The sequence below is a fragment of the Silene latifolia genome, chromosome 4 (genome assembly GCF_048544455.1).
Source record: "Silene latifolia isolate original U9 population chromosome 4, ASM4854445v1, whole genome shotgun sequence".
Lineage (NCBI taxonomy): Eukaryota > Viridiplantae > Streptophyta > Magnoliopsida > Caryophyllales > Caryophyllaceae > Silene > Silene latifolia.
In genome coordinates, this window is record NC_133529.1 from 24,201,256 (window position 1) to 24,221,319 (window position 20,064).

General features: G+C 34.6%; 1 long non-coding RNA gene across 3 annotated transcripts; it reads right to left on the reverse strand.

Moving 5' to 3' along the window:
* Positions 1–11,514: 11,514 nt before the first annotated feature.
* LOC141653276 (uncharacterized) lies at positions 11,515–15,063 on the reverse strand. Of its 3 annotated transcripts, none has more exons than XR_012547368.1 (4): positions 14,586–15,063; positions 14,402–14,462; positions 14,225–14,283; positions 11,515–11,719 (listed from the first exon to the last, which is right to left on the reverse strand). It is a non-coding gene; the product is annotated as an uncharacterized LOC141653276 (long non-coding RNA). The 3 variants fall into 3 exon arrangements; XR_012547367.1 differs by lacking the exon at positions 11,515–11,719 and having other exon boundaries at positions 13,926–14,283; positions 14,586–14,656; positions 14,773–15,062; XR_012547366.1 differs by lacking the exon at positions 11,515–11,719 and having other exon boundaries at positions 13,926–14,283.
* Between the last annotated feature and the right edge of the window lie 5,001 nt (positions 15,064–20,064).

Consider the following 20,064-nt stretch of genomic DNA (forward strand, 5'->3'; position numbering starts at 1 on the left):
CACAAGTGGTATCAGAGCCAAGGCCACGAATTTTAATTTTGATGATTTTCATAAAATTGTTTGTAAACAATAATTAGGGTTTGCGAGAAAAAAATGTAATCGGCTGGATTGTTTTTTGAGCCGTGGAATTTTTTTTTTCTTTTCGTTTCCGTTACTGTTCACGGATGAACAGTAATTTTTTTAAAAAAAAAAAACTGTTTTTTTTTCATTCGGTTTTTGCTGAAAAATCGAGAAAAGATTACGGGCTGTTTTTGTTTCTTTTCAGTTTTACCGAGAAAAGATAAAAATTTTTTTTTTCCTGTTTTGTTACTGTTCACGACAGGGCTGTATAAATGAAAAAAAAATAAAAAAAAAAATCTGTTTTTTTTTTGGGTTCTGCCGAGACAATAAAAAAAGTAGTCTTGTTTTGGCAAATTAATTATTGTGAAGCGGTTCATAATTATAAGATACCTAATTATTTTAAAGCAGTTTAAAATTTTGACGGATTGAATTCATATTACAAGTTTAATGTGAATTAAGATTAAATTTATAGTGATTATTGAGGAATTGTCACTTAATTTGATCAATTAAACAGGTGGTTTGGATAAGTTAATCAACATAATTAAGGAATTGTGTCATGTATGTTTAATTTATTTTTAGTTGATGCATTTTAATTTTGTTGAATGAATCGAATGAATGAATTTTATTTACGTATTTATTTTTGCAATCGGTTGTAAATTGTAATACTTAGTGTGGCCTTAGTCAAATTATGTTTTCGTAATGAAGGAAACATGATTTTTTTTATGTAATTATGAGATCTCGAATCTCCTTTATTTTTAGTTTTGGGTTTTGAAATTAGATTGTAATAAATAGGTTTATTATGTAATCTTAATTATTGTAATTTCAAAGAAGACTAAAGATGGAGATTGGAGCTCACTCCCGCTACATGGATCAAGATGGAACATCAAGACAAGCTTCTCGGGTCCAAGGATGGATTCCAAACTTGTATTTAATGTTCATTTTGATAGGATAGGCCACACTAGGACTTTTATTGTTTTTACGTTTTTCATTCTATTGTTTTTCATTCACATGTTAGTTTATGCATCATATTCCGCCTAAAACCAAACCACCTACTACTAAAATGCATGAAAATTGACTCATATAGGTTGTATGTTAGTTTTCATGGACATACAGATGTCACACACTTGTTAAGCCATCACCTTAGTTTATTCATTCTCGCATGCTAGATATTAGTTCACTTAAAATGAATTAAAATAAAGTTGATGAGATCTTCCTCTAAAATGGAAATTGAGATTAGTCTTTATAAGGGCAAACAACTATGAATCCCTTCTTCGTCGGTAGGCATAATATGACCCCTTTTACGTTGGGTAAGTAGTTGTGTTGACTTAGTTTACCTCAACATCATAGTCCGAAGAGTTTCTCGTGATTATGATGGACTAAAGATAGAATTTACAGAAATTTATCGACCAAGAATTCTAACGGTAGAATTAGCTAAAAGGTTAGCTTATCAATTTACAGAGAATTGAGTCTTGGGATCATTTATATAATTCTTGAGGGAGGTCAATTGTATAAATGTTTTGAGTCTTCGCGTTATGACATTAATTCATTAGACTTAAAATCAAAACGATGCACATGCTTATTATTTTTATTCTTCTTTTTGCAGTGTAGAACACGATTATTTTTGATAATCTTGTTACAACAAATGGTGGAAATAACGCAATCCCAATGCCTAATGCCACACTTGATCGCCCGTCCTAGTTTGAAAATATTCATGGACCGGATGAATCGGTTCACACATCGAAAAATGACGGGTCCAACTTTGCGGATCGGGAGGCGGCACTACGGAATGTCGCCATTGCAGACGGTAAGCTCAAGTACTTAACTGAGCCAATACCGGTCAACCCAGGCCCCAATGCAGGAGTCAACGAGTCACTCGCTTATAGTGATTTCGTTATGGAAGCAAGTGCGATAAAGAACGTACTCATCTTTGCAATGGAAACCAATTTGCAGAGACGCTTCATTGCCCAAAGTGCAAACAAGATTTTCACTACGCTCACTAACGAGTTCTCAAAAGCACCGAGAATCGTTACATATGAGCATACCTGTTGCTTCTTTGATGCGAAACTCCAGAAGGGCCAACCGGTTAGCCCACACATTCTTCACATGATTGAGAATGTCGAGAAGTCTGGAGGCATCGAATTGTAAAATCGGTGAGAGCATTGTCATTGACCGAATGCTTCATTCTCTTCACGATGGTTTTGCCCTTTTCAGGGCGAACTATTACATGAATGACTTGAAAAAAAGTCCTCATGAGCTACACTCCCTTCTCGTACAGACCGAGAAGGATATGAAATTGAGTGGGAGCATGAAGCAGGATGTTCTCACGATTTACAACAAGGGTAAAGGTAAGGGCAAGGCGCATGGCGACCTAGCTGTAGGTAAGTCAAAGTTTAAGAAGCCAGGAAACGGTAAGAGTGCGTCTGGTAAGACTAGTGGCTCACAGGGCAAGGCAAAGAGCAAGGGCGGTGACATAAAGTGCCACCATTGTCACAAGACTGGACATTGGAGGAGGAACTGTCCCGTCTACCGTGAGGACATCAAAGCAGGCCGCGTCGTTCCTGTTGGTATGTCATCTTATATTCATATGATTGAGATTAACCATACAAGTTTCGGAACTTGGGTACTAGATACTGGTTGTGGTTCTCATCTGTGTAATCATTTGTAGGGCCTAAAGAACATCATACCTCTCGAAAAAGGTGATGTGGACCTGCGTGTCGGGAATGGAGCACGAGTTGCTGCTGTCTCGAAGGGAACATATGTAATCCAACTCCCTAGTGGTTTTGAGTTATTTTTAAATAACTGTTACTATGTACCCAGTTTGTCTAAGAACATTATTTTTGTTTCCGTACTTGCTAAAGACGGTTTTGCATTTTCAATAAAGGATAATAGCTGTATTTTCTCTTTCAATGAAATGATTTATGGCAAAGCAGTTTCCATGAATGGAATTTATATCTTAGACCAAACCACAGAAGTATTACACGTGAATAATAAGAAAATAAAGGTTGGTGACAAAGATCAAACCTATCTATGGCATTGTCGAATGGGACACATAAATGAGAAACGCGTGAAGAAACTCGTCGATAATGGGACTATTCCCGCATTCGATTTTTCTACATATGGCACGTGTGAATCATGTCTTATTGGCAAGATGACTCGAATCTCCTTCAATGGTGTTGGAATGCGCGCTAGTGACCTATTAGGACTCATACATACTGATGTTTGTGGACCTATGTCAATTACCGCTAGAGATGGCTATAGATATTTTATCACTTTCACGGACGATTTGAGTAGATACGGATATGTCTACTTAATGAAGCATAAAAGTGAGTCTTTTGAGAAATTCAAGGAATACCAGAACAGGGTACAGAACCAACTGGGTAGAAAGGTTAAAGCACTCCGTTCAGATCGGGGTGGCGAATATCTTTCAAATGAGTTTGATCAACACCTGAAAGACTGTGGAATCGTTTTGCAGTTAACTCCACCTGGAACACCTCAATTGAATGGTGTGTCCGAATGGAGAAATCGAACCTTACTTGATATGGTTTGATCCATGATGAGTCACACGGTAGTGCCTGATTCATTATGGGGTTTTGCTCTTTTGTCAGCTGCTCTTATACTTAATCGAAGTCCGTCTAAAGCTGTCGACAAGACTCCATATGAAATGTGGAAGGGAACGGTCCCTAACTTGTACTTTATTCGGGTTTGGGGCTGCGAGGCTTATGTCAAGTGGAGACACGAGGATAAGCTCGGCCCGCGATCGGTCAAGACATACTTTATAGGTTATCCAAAAGGAACATTTGGTCATTACTTCTATTCGCCTACCGAACATCGAGTTTTTGTTGCGGCTAGTGCGACGTTCTTAGAGAAAGAATTTCTCGAGAACAAGACGAGTAATAGAACCTTCGAGCTGTCGGAGATTCCAGAACCAACAACCGAGGAACGGATGGAGGAAGTTGTTCCTCCAACTGATGATACGGTTAATATTCCTGAGGAACCTAGGAGGTCGGGTAGAGTCTCTCATCCTCCGGACAGATACATTGGTATGGTCGAGGAGAATGACGTTTTACTCCTAGAGAGTAATGAACCCGTCACCTATAAAGGTGGTATGACCTGTTCCGACTCAAAACTATGGCTCGAAGCCATGCAATCCGAGATGGACTCCATGTATGAGAATAACATATGGGATCTAGTTGATTTACCTAATAAGGTAAAACCTCTACCGTGCAAATGGCTTTACAAGATAAAGCGTTCTGTAGACGCGCAACCAGATACCTATAAGGCACGACTTGTGGCAAAAGGTTTCACTCAAGTGAACGGACTGCATTATGATGAGATTTTTGCACCTGTAGTCATGCTACATTCCATTCGGATAATCTTAGCGATAGCCGCATTTCATGATTATGAAATTTGGCAAATGGATGTGAAAACCGCCTTCTTAAACGGTTATTTGGAGGAAGAGTTGTACATGGTGCAACCCGAAGGTTTCATAGATCCTAAACATCCTAAGAAAGTATGGAAGCTTAAGCGTTCTATTTATGGATTTAAGCAAGCTTCTCGGAGTTGGAATCATCGTTTCGACCAGGTGATAAAAGAGTATGGTTTCACTCGATCGGTCGAGGAACCATGCTTATATATCAAGTCGAGTGGGAGCAAGATTGTTTTCTTGATATTGTATGTCGATGACATACTCTTGATTGGGAATGACATTCCTCTCCTATCTTCGGTTAAAGAATGGTTGAAGAACCATTTCCAGATGAAAGATCTGGGTGAGGCACAACGCATTTTGGGAATCCGTATCTACCAAGATAGATCACGACAGACCTTATCACTTAGTCAGGAGTATTATTTGGATAAGATTCTTGAGAAGTTCAGCATGACCAACTCCAAGAAGGGAAACCTTCCAATGACGACTGGGATGCAGTTGAGCAAGTCTCAGTCACCCACGACGCCTGAAGGGATTGAGCGCATGAGTCGTGTTCTTTATGCATCTGCAATAGGATCGATCATGTATGCCATGATATGCACACGTCCAGACGTGGCATATGCATTGAGTATGACGAGTCGGTACCAAAAGACTCCAGGTGAAACACACTGGATATATGTCAAAAACATCCTCAAGTACCTACGGATGACTAAGGATTGGGTATTGACTTATGGAGGCGATACTAAACTATGCGCAATCGGTTACGCAGATTCTAGCTTCCAAACGGATCGAGATGACTCAAAATCTCAGTCCGGGTTCGTCTTCACTCTTAATGGTGATGCGGTCAGCTGGAAGAGTTCCAAACAGAGTGTTGTAGCAGATTCTACTACTGAATCCGAGTACTATGCCGCTTCGGAGGTAGCAAAGGAAGCGATATGGATTCGTCAATTCTTACAAGGACTTACAGTAGTTCCTAGTTCGAATGACCCGATCACCATCTATTGTGACAATAGAGGTGCCATCTTCCAGGCTAAGGAGCCAAAGCCTAGCAACAAATCTAGACATGTACATCGGAAAGCTCACCTGATCCGTGATTACGTGGAGCAAGAAGAGATAGTGATTGACAAGATTGCGACGGATGATAACATCGCGGATCCTCTCACTAAACCGTTGAATTATGATAAGCATGTAGGGCACGTTATTTACATGGGAATTAAACGTGTTCCTGAGTTGTAGTACTTGATTATGGATTTGATTCATTATCTTTTTCATATACTATTTATAACTTCATCGTTTTATTATAATATTTTGTTTTTCATGTGGATTCAGCGACAACATTGAACGCCACAAAGTGAACTGAATTACATTATATTTGTTTTGGTCCGTAATCGCCAATGTGAGCTGATAACTCCGGCTATTATATTGTGCAGTCGATTGATGGTGGGTTCAACGAGCCATAAGTCAAACGGTTAACTGATCGATCACAGATGCGAGATTATAACGATACCTCGTAGGACAACTTTTTGTGACAACGTAATGGAGTCCTAAATGTTTAAAAACATTCGGTGTCAGGTCGTGGATAGGACATCCATTGTGTTTCTAGAGTCGATTCTTTTGACTATCGACTGTCTCTTGAGATTAAGGCAGTTTTTGGGTGACTTTGGTTTCTTTCTCACGATCGTGAATCGAGGCTAAGTAGATTTTTTTTTCGGGTCATTTCATACTGTGCTTACATCTGCAGGATTCGAGTTGAGGAAAATGTCCAACCCTTATCAGGTATAGTTATTTCTCAGGGCCACTCGAGGAGTTGTAACTGAAATGCATGGCCATGCTCGAATGTTGATTCGTTTATCAGTTAAGTTACTCTCTAGTCGGGGAAACCACTCTTGATATTGATCGCTTGTAAAATACGACCTTTGTGAATACGGATTTACAAATTGTTTTACATTGAGTGGGAGAAATTTTAGGATATGAGAATCGGTTATCGCACATACACTTGTGAGGACAAGTGGGAGTTTGTTGGAGCTTGTGTCCTCCACAAATTAGTGTAAATCTCTTACAGGTTCACAAGGGTATATTTCATATATTTAATCAGTTGATTAACGTTTACCTAATAACGGTTGGCTTGCTAGAAAGTTTGACGTTATTATCATACAGATGGCGGTGATCAACTGGTTCCTAAAGGTCACACCTATAGGATGTGTTTGAGAGATGTGGTTATAGAAATATGATCGCATTGATGCCTAATATGACTAAACAGTTAGTCAATGTGTTGATGAGACAATTATTTAATGAAGATTAAATAATATTAGTTGAGACGAATTAACTGTCAATTCATAAATTGAATATAATAAGTTATATTTAATTAAATGTATGTAATGTTAGCTTGGACGAATTAATCTGTTAATTCGTAATTAAATGTAATCGGTTATATTTAATATCAATAAGATGAATGTGTCATAGTGGTAATAGTGAGGGTACACAAACCAAGAGGTTATGGGTTTGATCCTCGCTAGATGACAATTTAACACATTTTATACATTTTTGGAATAACCAAAATAAGGAAATAATACTCCTTATTTCGGTTATATGGGCCGAAAATAAGGAAGAAAATATCTACCCTATTACTAACCTAATTCACGGTTTAAGTAGGTGAGAGGGAGATTATTTTTAGACCTAATTTTTCTACTCATTCTCTTGCCTCTTCTCATCAGTAAAAACACAAAAAACCTAAATTTTTACAGAAAATTTTAGATCGATTCTAGCATAATCAATAGGGCATATCTCATATCGTCTTGGGTGCAACTGATAGGCGAATATCTATTTTGATATTGTTCTTAGGCCGTATTTGCTAGGACCGAAGGTTATTTCTGAATCCTTTAATTTTGTTTATGTATTTTTATTTTATGACTAGTATCGTCTTCATTAAATTCGTTATAATCCTTAATAATAAGGGAAGTATACAGATTATTTCCCACACTATACTCTTCACAAGAGATCCTTACAATGGATAATACGAGGTTTTAAAAGAAAAATCAAATTTGTCTTTAGTTACGATGTTTTAATGGAGATTTGAATTAAAATCGAAATGATATCGTATATGAATTGTGGTAAAGAAATAGAACAATATGATAACGGAATAGTAGAAAACTTAACATTTATCGTTTTATTAATACTTGTAAATAAGTATAGCATTTACATAGTGACCTCTACCCAACTATGATAAATGATTCCAAGATCCAAATTCATATTAACTTGGGCACGGTGTGGCCGATTCATCCCTTATCAATATAACTCGGTGGATTAACTCTTTAATCGATTCTACTTTTAGAACTCTTGGTCGATAAAATTACATTAACATTTATCTTTAGCCCAAAACACATCCGATAAGGGCACGGTGTGGCCGATTCATCCCTTATCAATACTTTTGTTAAGTTCAACCCAAATTTCGAATAAATGTGTCCATGATCCAAATCCACATTAACTTGGGCACGGTGTAGCCGATTCATCCCTTATCAACATGAATTCGGTGGATTGACATTTATCACCCACTTCCCCTACGTAACAAGGTTTGTACCCCAGTGTAGCCGAGTCCACTCCCTCACGAAATAGGTTTTCTTGGTTTCTACTCTTTGGTAAGGCTAAGTCTCAATTGTTTATTTTAGCGAGAGGTCATGTCAATTTATTATCTATCACGTTTTAAGTGAACTAAAGCGGTGAACTACGATAATTGTAATTGACACGGTCGATAAACTCGATTTAATGATAATGCATGTTTTAGTTATGGCGATTTAGCGATGCATGCGACATATAAATAAAATGCAAAGCATAAATTAAATCCTAGTATGGCCTTCCTAAAATAGAAAATCTAATTAACTATTACATATTCGGAAACCAACTCCATTGGTCCCTTGAACTTCGGTTTTGGCACGCATCTCGAGGTAACACCGTCTTTAATGGATCGCCTTCTCGAGTGACACCGTCTTCAAGGATCTCCGGAATAAATAAATTACATAACAAATTACATAATTTCCTATTATACATTTGTAATTAAAATAAAAATAAATCTATTAAATTACATAATGGTGATACGAGATCACAATAAATTACAACCGAATCGATATTTCCATATATTTCGGGTAATACCAATTAAAAACTAAGGCCATACTAAGTAAAATTATATAATTCAAAAATTACATAAAATAAAATTATGACAATCATAAATAAAATGCAGCATTATAATATGTATGAACATACCCAATTTTATGCTAAATCGCCTTTAAGGAGCCAATATCGTATATTAACCGGTTTTTACGGATTTGCGTGATTCAACCTTTTAAAATCACAATAAATTACATAAAATCATATTTATGCACAAGTTAATTACCCTAACCAACTTAGGACTCAAAATTAGTCTCCACTAATATTTTGACAATAATTTACTTATATTTCTTAAAATTGTTCATTAATGGACTCAAAATTACAATAAAAGTCATAAACTTCAAATAAATCACAAAAATTTCAAATAAATTCAAAATTTGAAATTTAAACTCATGAACATTCTGGAAAAATACCATGACACTCATAATGTTCAAAAACTTAGGTTAAAATTTCGAAAATTTATCGGGAAAAACATTGTTGCGGTTTATCGGATTTATCAAATATAATCATAAAAATATGAGAAAAATTATATATATCAACTTTTCAATTTTCGATCTGAAATGGGTAATAAAATGCAACATGTGACGTTTTTTCTTAGTCATGAAGTATGTTTTAGCAATTATTTACTAATTAAGTCACTATTTATGTTATTTTTCATCAAAAATTCATAAATCATGCATAAAGACTTCTTTATAGCCAATTATTTTACACGCATCTTTTAAAATTTTATGTGAAAACATACTAAATTTCTATGACCTGATTCGAAATATTTCTCATATTAATCTATTTTTCATTTAAATTCGATTTTTATCATGAAAAATCCATATTTCGAGCATAAAAACTCCAAAAATTATGAAAATTTACAGATCATCTAAAAATAATATATGTGAAAACATATCCAAAAACCACTGGAAAATTCAAAGTTTAGCTAATTTTAGTCCGAAAATGACATTTTTATCATAAAATCACATTTTTAATGCCATTATTATATAAAATGAACAATAAAATCCATAAATTAACCAAAATATCCTAAATACATTTTAGGATCAGAAACTTTAACATGCATAATTGATTTCGTGATATATCATAATAAACACAAATTTATAAGTTTTATATGTTAATCGTATAACTCGGAAAAACTATAACCGATTTGCATGCAAACAACCTAAGGCTCATGATACCGCTTGTTGGAAATCTATATCTCATTATACAACATATTTATATATCTTACAATTTAATTTAGTGATAAAATTAAATATTGATCTTATGCATGCAAACATAAATAAAAGTAGAGAAGAAATCATCAACCTTACTATATGATTTCGGTTTTATGGGCACCAACAAGATCTCCTTCTTGTTAGTTCTTGAGCATTTCAAATAATGGATAAACAAAGATTCAAGTATAGAATCTCTCCCAAAAGTGAATACCCAAGGAAACCTCTTAAAGACTAAAATAATATGATCTAGTATTAGGATTAGTCTTACTTAAAATTTTGACACAAAATATTTTTGTTCTCTCTTATTTTTCGGTTGAGAGAGAAGGGATTAGTGAGTTTATTTCTCTAGAATTTTCACAAAAGATAGAGAGAGTATCATTTCTTACACTAGAAATGTTGTATTAAAATAAATGAATGAATAAAATTGAAAAGAAAAACTCTTTTCTTTTCCCTTATGGTGACCGAAATAATTGGCCTTGGGTAGCATGCCCAATGCCTTTTATTTTTGCTCTTCTCAAAAGCTTGTAGGGTTGCATGGCTAGAGATTAGGCTTTAATAATTATGTTTTCTCTTATTAAAATAATCAACATAATTTTTCCACTAATACTCCCTCCAATTTTCGGTACATACAAAATAAAATGGAAGGTCCATTTTATTTTGTCATTTGTCAATTGTGACATATGTGACATATTACTTGACATGTGAATTTGTAATGTATTTTTGACATATTAAAAATCAACATATTCATAAAATATGTCATTTACAAAATCGACTAGTAATTCGTAATTACTTGTACCAAAACGGTTTATCAAATTATAAATTATAACGTCTTGTATTTATAATAAATTATTCATTCAATTTCAATTCCAAATTGTTTCGTAAACAATAATTTTATCTAAGTAATAAAACAATTCAATTACTTAGACCGTATCTAATATAATCGAATTACAATAAGACACGCTAATTTTACTCACAAAATCATCCGTCAATTTTAAGCAATTTAATTAACTCGTATCGGCATACGATTAATTAAATAATCAATTAAGAGTATTTCCCTATAGGTATGTCCTAAGGGGATCAACTGATCACCACCGTCGCACGACAGTAATGTCAAACTCTAGTCAGCCAATCATTACTGATATGTGTGGACCGGATTGATTTGTAAAATATTACATCCCACATGTATTCTTAAAATGAGATTTAAACATGTGATCATCATGATCAACAGTTGTGATCACATTATTGTCGGAGGACACATATTCCAACATAATCATTTCATAATAACTCTTGGATCTTTATTTCAAAATAATACTTCCGCAATATAGTTTCTCTTCAATAAACGACATAACATTATCATTATTACTATAAAAGAATCTTGTACAATTGCCTATGTGGCACAATGTAGAAGCACTATTATGCTCCTCGCGCCCTCACAATCAACCTCAGCAAATCTGTTTTCCTTTAGCCAATCACGTCTACCCTAGCAGCCATGTCAGCCTATTATAATAAATCGTGTAAATTTCCTATTAATGATACATCTGTTATTTAATTAAGCCCAACTGTTTCTCAAATCAAATTAATTCTCAAATCAAATTAATTATACATCCGATTCGATTACCCATAAATACAAAATACCCCTTTGTCATTCTCAAGGTTACTCGAGAATGACAATGGACAACCAATCTTTTTTAAAAAATATTTAATCACCTATTTAATTAAACGTGTAAACAACAAATTCATTCATCACAGCCTCTTTCTTTACCATCTATCAAAATCTCTAAATTGAAAAATAAAATAAAGCAATCCTTCTTTACATCTTCTCCTATATCCGTTGTGGCGTTGAACCAGTGCTAGCGACCTGAATTCAAGGATAAGAACAAGAATGAAGTCTTTGCTAAAAAAAAAAAGAATGAACATAATAATAAGAATGAAGCGATTGATTTTCTATTTTGTTGATGTTGAAGTATGTACTTTATTTTTCCCTTCTTTTTAAATTTCTGTTTTGCAATCATAAAATTAGTATCTTGAATGCCTTTACTATCACATATTCAGTAATTTTTCTTCGGTATTTATATTTGTTATTTTTCAATGAGTTTTTAATAGATCAATAATTTCAAGCTATTGAACCCTTATTTGTTGATACAGAGGTATATCTCTTTTTTTCTTTTTAGTTTTTAATAGAGGCTTAGTACTTCTATTTTATTCATTCTCTACAATGAAATTTATACAATAATCGTTCATTTGCTTTTCCTCTTCCTTCTTTTTAGAAAACAATCAAAATTCAGGAGGAATTGCAAACAATTGGATTTCTCAGAGAAATAGGCTTACTCTCACTCCAGAAAACTTGGTTATGAGTTCTTTAGAACACCAAATCAGGTAAGCTACTTAATTTTGTCAGTACAAACCGTTTTATTTACATATTGAAGATTAGTACTTACACGACAGTTTGGTATTTACATGACTTTTTATTATATTTTTTTCCGTATAATTGAGGTTGATTTTGAAAATAATCAATTTGTACCTTAGGAGCAACTTATTTATCTGATGTTGAAATTGTTATACTATATAGTTGTCAAACTATTTTGAGAATTTCTCTTTATACTACTTTTCTAATTTGTAAAAATTGACATTGAATGCCTACTGTTTTTGAAATACGTCACGATAAAATCTTACTTAACTGAATAATATTATCCTTTAGAAACAGTTTCTTATAACAATTTGCAAGTTACTTGATGAGTACTATTATTACGTTTTATTTTTTAAAACAAATATCCTTTTTGTAATATGTAAGACACACATAATCGGATTACTAATTTTTAAAACCGTGAAGGACTAACTTGGACTAACATTCTACTAATTTTATACTATAAACTTCATGTATATCATTCTACTAATTTGTTGGATATAGGACTTTATATTCAGTCAATTCTTCCTTAAAAAACAACTATGAACTTTTATTGGTCTAAAGATCAACCTGCATTTATAAATGTATATATTATTTAGTATTCAACCTGTTAACCTTTATTTAGTATTATTCAGAAAGTATTTAGAACACACCCAAATCATTCTATCATGATCATATTCAACAAATTATCATATATCACGTATATAATATCAGATAACCAAAATCTTTGCATTAACAATCTCATATAATAGTGCAATAGAGAACATCTTTCTTAATAAAGTTATGCGGTTCTTTGTATAATACAAGAAAATAGTGCAATAGAAAACCTCTTCATATGCAAGAGAAAACTCAAATAGCATTCTTGATTAAAATAAAATATTTTTGCAGTATTTCAATTTACAGAAATTAAAATATCAACAGTGACGTTAACCCACCCTTACTTTTTCAATAAATTTACAATATTTAAGACATTCCCAAAAAATTTACAATATTTTTGTTATTTTGATACACTATTCTATTTTTGTTTGTATTAGATTGCTCTTTCATTTTCCTTTCTCATTCGTCTTATAAATCTAATAATTTGATGCAACTAAAAGCTATAGCATGATTATTAGAGAATAAAAAAGATAACCATCCTTGACTTATTGCCAATATCTTATTCCTAAGGCCCTAACTGATCTCTGAGTAATGAACATTCACATTAAAATAAAAGCTACTTTAGTTAAGCATTGCTGCTAATACCAAACAAATTACAAAAGTTTTAGAAGTAAAAAACAGCCTTCATGTGTGCTCAAATGTAATAGCAAGTGAAGTTTTTAAGCATTACTATTATAATGACCGTACAACGACATGATTTTTTGAAGCAAAAACATTCTTATTTGAAGTATGACATATATATTAAACTTTCTTACCATGAGAGAACATGAGTGATACTAGCATACAACTAAGAATTAATTTTTTAAAATTCTCCTAGACCTAGCACCAGAGGGTAACTTCTATATGATGCATGTGCATAAAAACTTTCAGAGAGCGAATTTGCCTAGCTTTATGTGCGCTAATATACATGATTTCTTTCATACGAAGGCTTTCAAACATTGGTGCTACAGGCCCTAACCCTACAGCAATGACAAATGTAGATATCAACATAGAAAATGAGACATCTAGAAAAGATATCGAATGTGTATAAAACATGTGCACAAGTGCATATATATGAAAAACACAAAACAAAATGAAGAAAGTTCATTTCCTTTACGTTGCTATTGACAAATTCTAACTACCAGCACAAACCAGCATGATTAATAACAAAAAAAATGCTACCTTTTCATAAAAGTACGATCTTAATGTAAAAATACAACAAACCCAGATGAAAAAAGTGCGATAAAGATAAAAATTTTAAATTAAAAACAGAGATTAAAACCAGTGCAAACCAACAGAGAAAGGCAAAGGAGCACAACTTACCAATTGTTGGAATAGTACTGACTACTGACTATAGTACAAATTTCTGATATGACCATTACCTGTTGATCAAATAATGAAGAAAATTTCAACCCATTATAATTAACAAATTTATTAATAGTTAACCGGAATTTAAAAAAAAAAAAAAAAAGGCAAAATTGTTGATCAGAAAAAACTCACCTTGATCTACAATAACAACCTTCATATCAACAGATCCATCATGTTAGAAGTTCTGGAGTGCCTTTGCAACAATTTCCAACAACATGCAATCAAAAAAATAATTTAATAACCTCTTAATTTAAAAAAGTCGACTACTACTCTACAGGAATAAAAAAAAAAAAATTGTATATCAGAATGAACGAACCTTGATCTACAATAATACTCTTAATACCAACAGATCCATCATTTTAGAGATCTGGAGTACCTTTGCAACAACTTTCAACAACATGCAATAAAAAAAAACAATTATAGTACAAATTTAAAAACAATTTTGCCTTTACCGGAATAAAAAAAAAAAATTAACAGAAAATTGTAGATCGGAATAAACATACCTTGATCTTCAATAATAATCTAATCAATCAACCATTTTCACAATTTTTATTGTCATTTCTCGATCATTTTGTAAATTAATCAAGAAATTTTGAATCTGGGCGAATAATCTTCAATAGTAACGTCGTCACTTTGATTATAGACGAAGTTTGAATTCATTACTTTGATTTTGATGATGATAATCGGGAAGGATTTTGGACGAGTGAAGGAAATGGGTGTGTTGTTGAAGGATGATAATGAAGAGCATCATATTCATTTCATAAACTTTGATAAAATGTCTAAACAAATGACACGGTTGAAATGAAGACTCCGGACACAATCCATTCATTTGCTGGGCTTTTTAGTTATTGGGCTCTAACCACGACTCATATTCAACATCTATTTAATTTTATCAAACTCGAAACCCATCCACAACACGGACCGTTATGGAATCGATTAAATTTATAACCCGATTATTATTATTAAGCTCAATATCGATCAATTTTAAAGCAAATTACTGGTTAATCCTATTAACATTTCATATGTTATCTTATTAATTAATTTACATTTTTATATTTTATTTTTTATAATGATATTATATTATTTCTTTTTAATTTGCAAAAAGTACACATGTTCAATTAATAGAATTGCCTATATAAAAATTTAAATTTATAGTCATCTTTAGAAAAAAAATGTACACAACCCCGTGATTTTTCACGGGTGTTACACTAGTTATACGTCTAAAACAATAGTCATCTTAATCAATCATGTTGACATGGCTAAACTATAGCGCAATAATGCACTTATAGTGGCACCTCGTTAAAAACCTTGCTAGGAAAAACCCGTTGGGACAAAAAACCTAGTCGAAGGGAAAAAGAGTGTAGCCATCATTTCTTAATCTTCTCTTAAGCAGAATCAATTCAATAATTATTGAATAAATCATCCAATACTGAGCGATTTTCTTTGCTAAACCACATATGTATGAATTGACATTTTAATTGTACACTTTGACTACATTATTTTTCAATCGTTATGGTACTTCTGGACCATAAACTAATTTCACATGTTTAGCAAGAAGTTCATTTAAATCATTATTTTCATATGCTCAAACTTGGACTCTCACGGGCTAAAACAAACGTGGATAAAGGGAGCAGTTGATTATATTAACCAAAAACATTAGCATAACAATCAAGATGAACGTCGACAGATGAGTATTGTCTAAAGACCTCGTGCCTAGACCTGACAAACGGGCATGTTCAGCTTGGATCATTTTTTAGTTTGCAAGAATTCGAGATGGATTAAGTTGGGTATTTCGGGTTTATTATTATCAAGTTCTTTATAGGATAATAATTAGTTTGGACTTTGGAGTAATTAACATTCGAGTTACGGGTTATATTCAAGTGCTAAATTAGAGTGTCGGTTTAGGCATGAATTGTAACACCCCCTCATACCAAGGTACCTTACCAAGGACTACCCTAGCATGAAAAGCTGTTACCATCTCGGTTTCCCGAGGTTAGTATATCAAAGTTACAAATTCCAAACAACATTTATTAAAGTATAAAAGTTAAAGATTACATTATCTCAGACCAACTCAAATAAACGTACAAGGTCTCAATACAAATGAAATCCAAGACATCTAAACTCATAACAACGGAAGCTAGAATTGACGTGATGACTCCCCATGACTGTCCCATAGCTAAACATCTGCATTACTGTCACAATCGCTCACCATCCCCGAATGGATCACCGCAGGTTTTACAAAACAACAACACGGGGTCAGTACTACTCAATCAATATAAGACAACAACAATACAACTAGCTGATCATCGATCTCACACGGTAACCGACTACACACCGAAGTGTGTAGCCCCCGCCATTACCCATCGCAACGGGTAATCCTCGCCGCCGATGGGTGACCGCAGCCCATCCCCACCTAGTCCAGCTCATCAACGAGCGACTAACAATCCCTGTCCCTTAATGTGCACATCCCCTCCCGTGGCGGGTTCCACGGAGGGCGAACTAGGGTGTGAAGCCACTCCCGCAAGTGACTCCACCACAACCACACACACAGCATCACAGCTGTCACAACACCACAATCGTCACAGCACAACCACACCAATACCGTCACCACAACACCCAACCTCCGATGATCAGCAGATAACAACAATTATGAACATGTGCAATCTCAATCAATTAACAGTACTGAGTAGGAGAAACCCTACCTTAGCAATCAACAGCAGTATGCAAACACGGACAATCAAAAAGGCTCCTCTACGAAGTCTTCTCCTATACAATGATCATGTAACACGATTACACATTGCACAATACCCAGAATCCCCTTCCCATATAAATGTACAGTAACCCAAAAAGTACAAATAATCATAAAGGTAGAACTTACCAACAGTGCAACGAGAACTTAGACGCAAGAATCACGACGATTACCACACACGATGACGCTACGAAATGCTTAAGAGAAGGATTAGGGAATGATTTGGGTGTGATTAGGGTAACGTAGAAATGATAAAGCTTTCCAATGATATTAGAAACTGACGCGGAAATATAAAATACCCTAAACATTCCCTAATCAAACCGTCGAAATAACACTCCGCCAAACCGGACACTTGGTCGAGTAAGTGTATACTCGGCCGAGTGTCCCATACTCGGTCGAGTGTTCACTTTACTCGGCCGAGTGTTCCTCGGCAGAACCAAAACAACACACAACCTCAGAACTACTCGGCCGAGTAGGTTCTACTCGGTCGAGTAGTCACCAAGGAAAATCCGTAGTGTTACAATCTTCCCCCCTTAAAAAGAACTTCGTCCCGAAGTTCACACTCTACTATAAAACAAAGCACAACACTACGCCACAAGACTATACCAACCACATATAACAACACCAAGGAACTATACAAGTCACCACAAAAATCATTACCCCGACTCAAAGCAAAACATCAAACAAAACAAAACACGACCGCGAAGTTCCAACCCAACCTATAAAACATGGACACTTAACACCAACTCCACAAACCACTCTTCCTTCCACAACATGGCTCACGATATCGTCTCAACTATAGCATAGGCTCCCAATACTGACTCCATAACATTACCCAATAACCACAATATAATGTTGTCAACCTTGTATCACTTCCATAACACTTAATAGAACTCAATCCACAAAAGAAGATCAACCATCAAAACGGAATGTTACATTCTACCATCCTTAAAAACGAACTTCGTCCTCGAAGTTTACTCAAACACATAAACATCATCTTCCAACTTTCAAAACTATCGGACTCATAATCATCATCATTCAACTGTCAACATTATTGAAATATTATCTCATTCCTAAACATCGAACTACTACAAGCACGGCCATGGCCTTTTAACACTATCAACCACTATATGTACCCATCCATTCCTTATGCTACACCAACACTCTACGTCCAATAATATTACGACATGCACAACCCTCAAACGCTCTTTGCCGCATCCTACTCCTCTTAAGACACATGTTACGTCCTCGTAACTCACTAATACTAGAACCGTAGCTATACCTCTCATTATCCTCATCACCACCACATGTGAAAGATACCCGCCTATAATCTAAACACTTACTATATCCAAGGCTCTCTTACTTAAACAGTTCTCATACCTCAACTCATTCTGTACTCCATCTAACCAATACAACACAATCCTGATCATGACAAACACTCTAACTCTTCCACATTACCGCAACACGACATACCTCTCTATATAACTATATAAAACTCTTATCGCCAAGAGCATAATTCACGATCCACACTTGTTACGTACACTCACACTAGATCCTCAAGTTCCTTTCTTTCATTACCGCAAGACTCATACATAACTTAACACAACACTAAATACCCAACACCCTACACTCACTGTCTCAACAAAGGGTTATGAACCATCTGCATATATCAGATCATTACCATGTCTACCCAAGCCTCATAAAAAAAAACAAGATCACAATTACGGTAACAACCTATCACAACTGTGTCCCATCAACAGAATATCACTATACCATGATAACAACGAAAACATATACAACTCTCTTTCATATCATCCTCTACCCTCATTCCCAAACCGAAACTCACAAGAAACAACAGCAACAAAACAACAATCTGCACATAACTGGTCTGTACTTTCGAAACTCAAATCGTAACCACCCCGTATAATCAACCACAACCGGTGACGGCATCGCAACACCGCAACCAACAGCCGCACCGCGGCGCGAAAATGCCCGCATCACAATACGAAGTACCATGCCCGGATCACCACCCGAGGCACAACAAACACATCGATAAACATCACAACCACATATAATTCCCATAAACACTGACTCAATATGACATTTCGAACAAGAAAACTCATTCGAAACCGTTTTACTAGATTATAACACATCATATTATACGGAATAAACTGACAAGAACCTCATGAACATCATCCTTACCATTTCTCGGGATAAACATGTATCATCAATACACATACAATTTTAACTATTCATGCCAGCTCAATCAAATTATTACCTTTTTAACCTCATTCCATTAGTATACCGTACCCAACATAAATTATAAAACATTCATATAACAACTTTATAATTATCACCCATACCACTTCTTGTGAGGTCAGAACCTCACACAAACATTTACACATATCATAGACCCGTAATCACATCCAACTAGTCAATCCTGATCACGTAAGTTACCACTTGACAATGATTATCTCTTATCCAGACTTAACCCAAGTGCCCTTCATAACATATCTTCTCTTACACACAATTATCACCATCCGGCGAACGTAGCCATATCATCTGTACCCAACTACCAGCGAATACCTCATATATTCATACCTTAAACTCCCTCACAACCAAACATTAATCACCTCCACAAAATCAACCTCATTAGAACAACTAACTTCCCTAAAATAACATCATCCTCAACCACTAGTGACAATACTATGACACCAACATCCTTCATGTGACTACTCTCTTACCATCACTTCTTAATATAACCATCCGTTTCCTCCCTTTGGTTATCATCCCAAACAACGAACCTCAAATATATCAACAAAATCATCTCAACACTATTTCTAATTCCTTCCTTAATTGTATCGTCACCCGACTCACCACCAAAATCTCATATCGTGCAAATTATTTACCCAACTTTTGCTTTCTTTAATTCCTCGAAACTCATGATTATCATGTTGTCCTGGAACTTCTATATAACTGTAAACTCAAATCCTCATGATAGTATCACACATTTCGACGATTCCTTAATTTTATATCACATAACCTC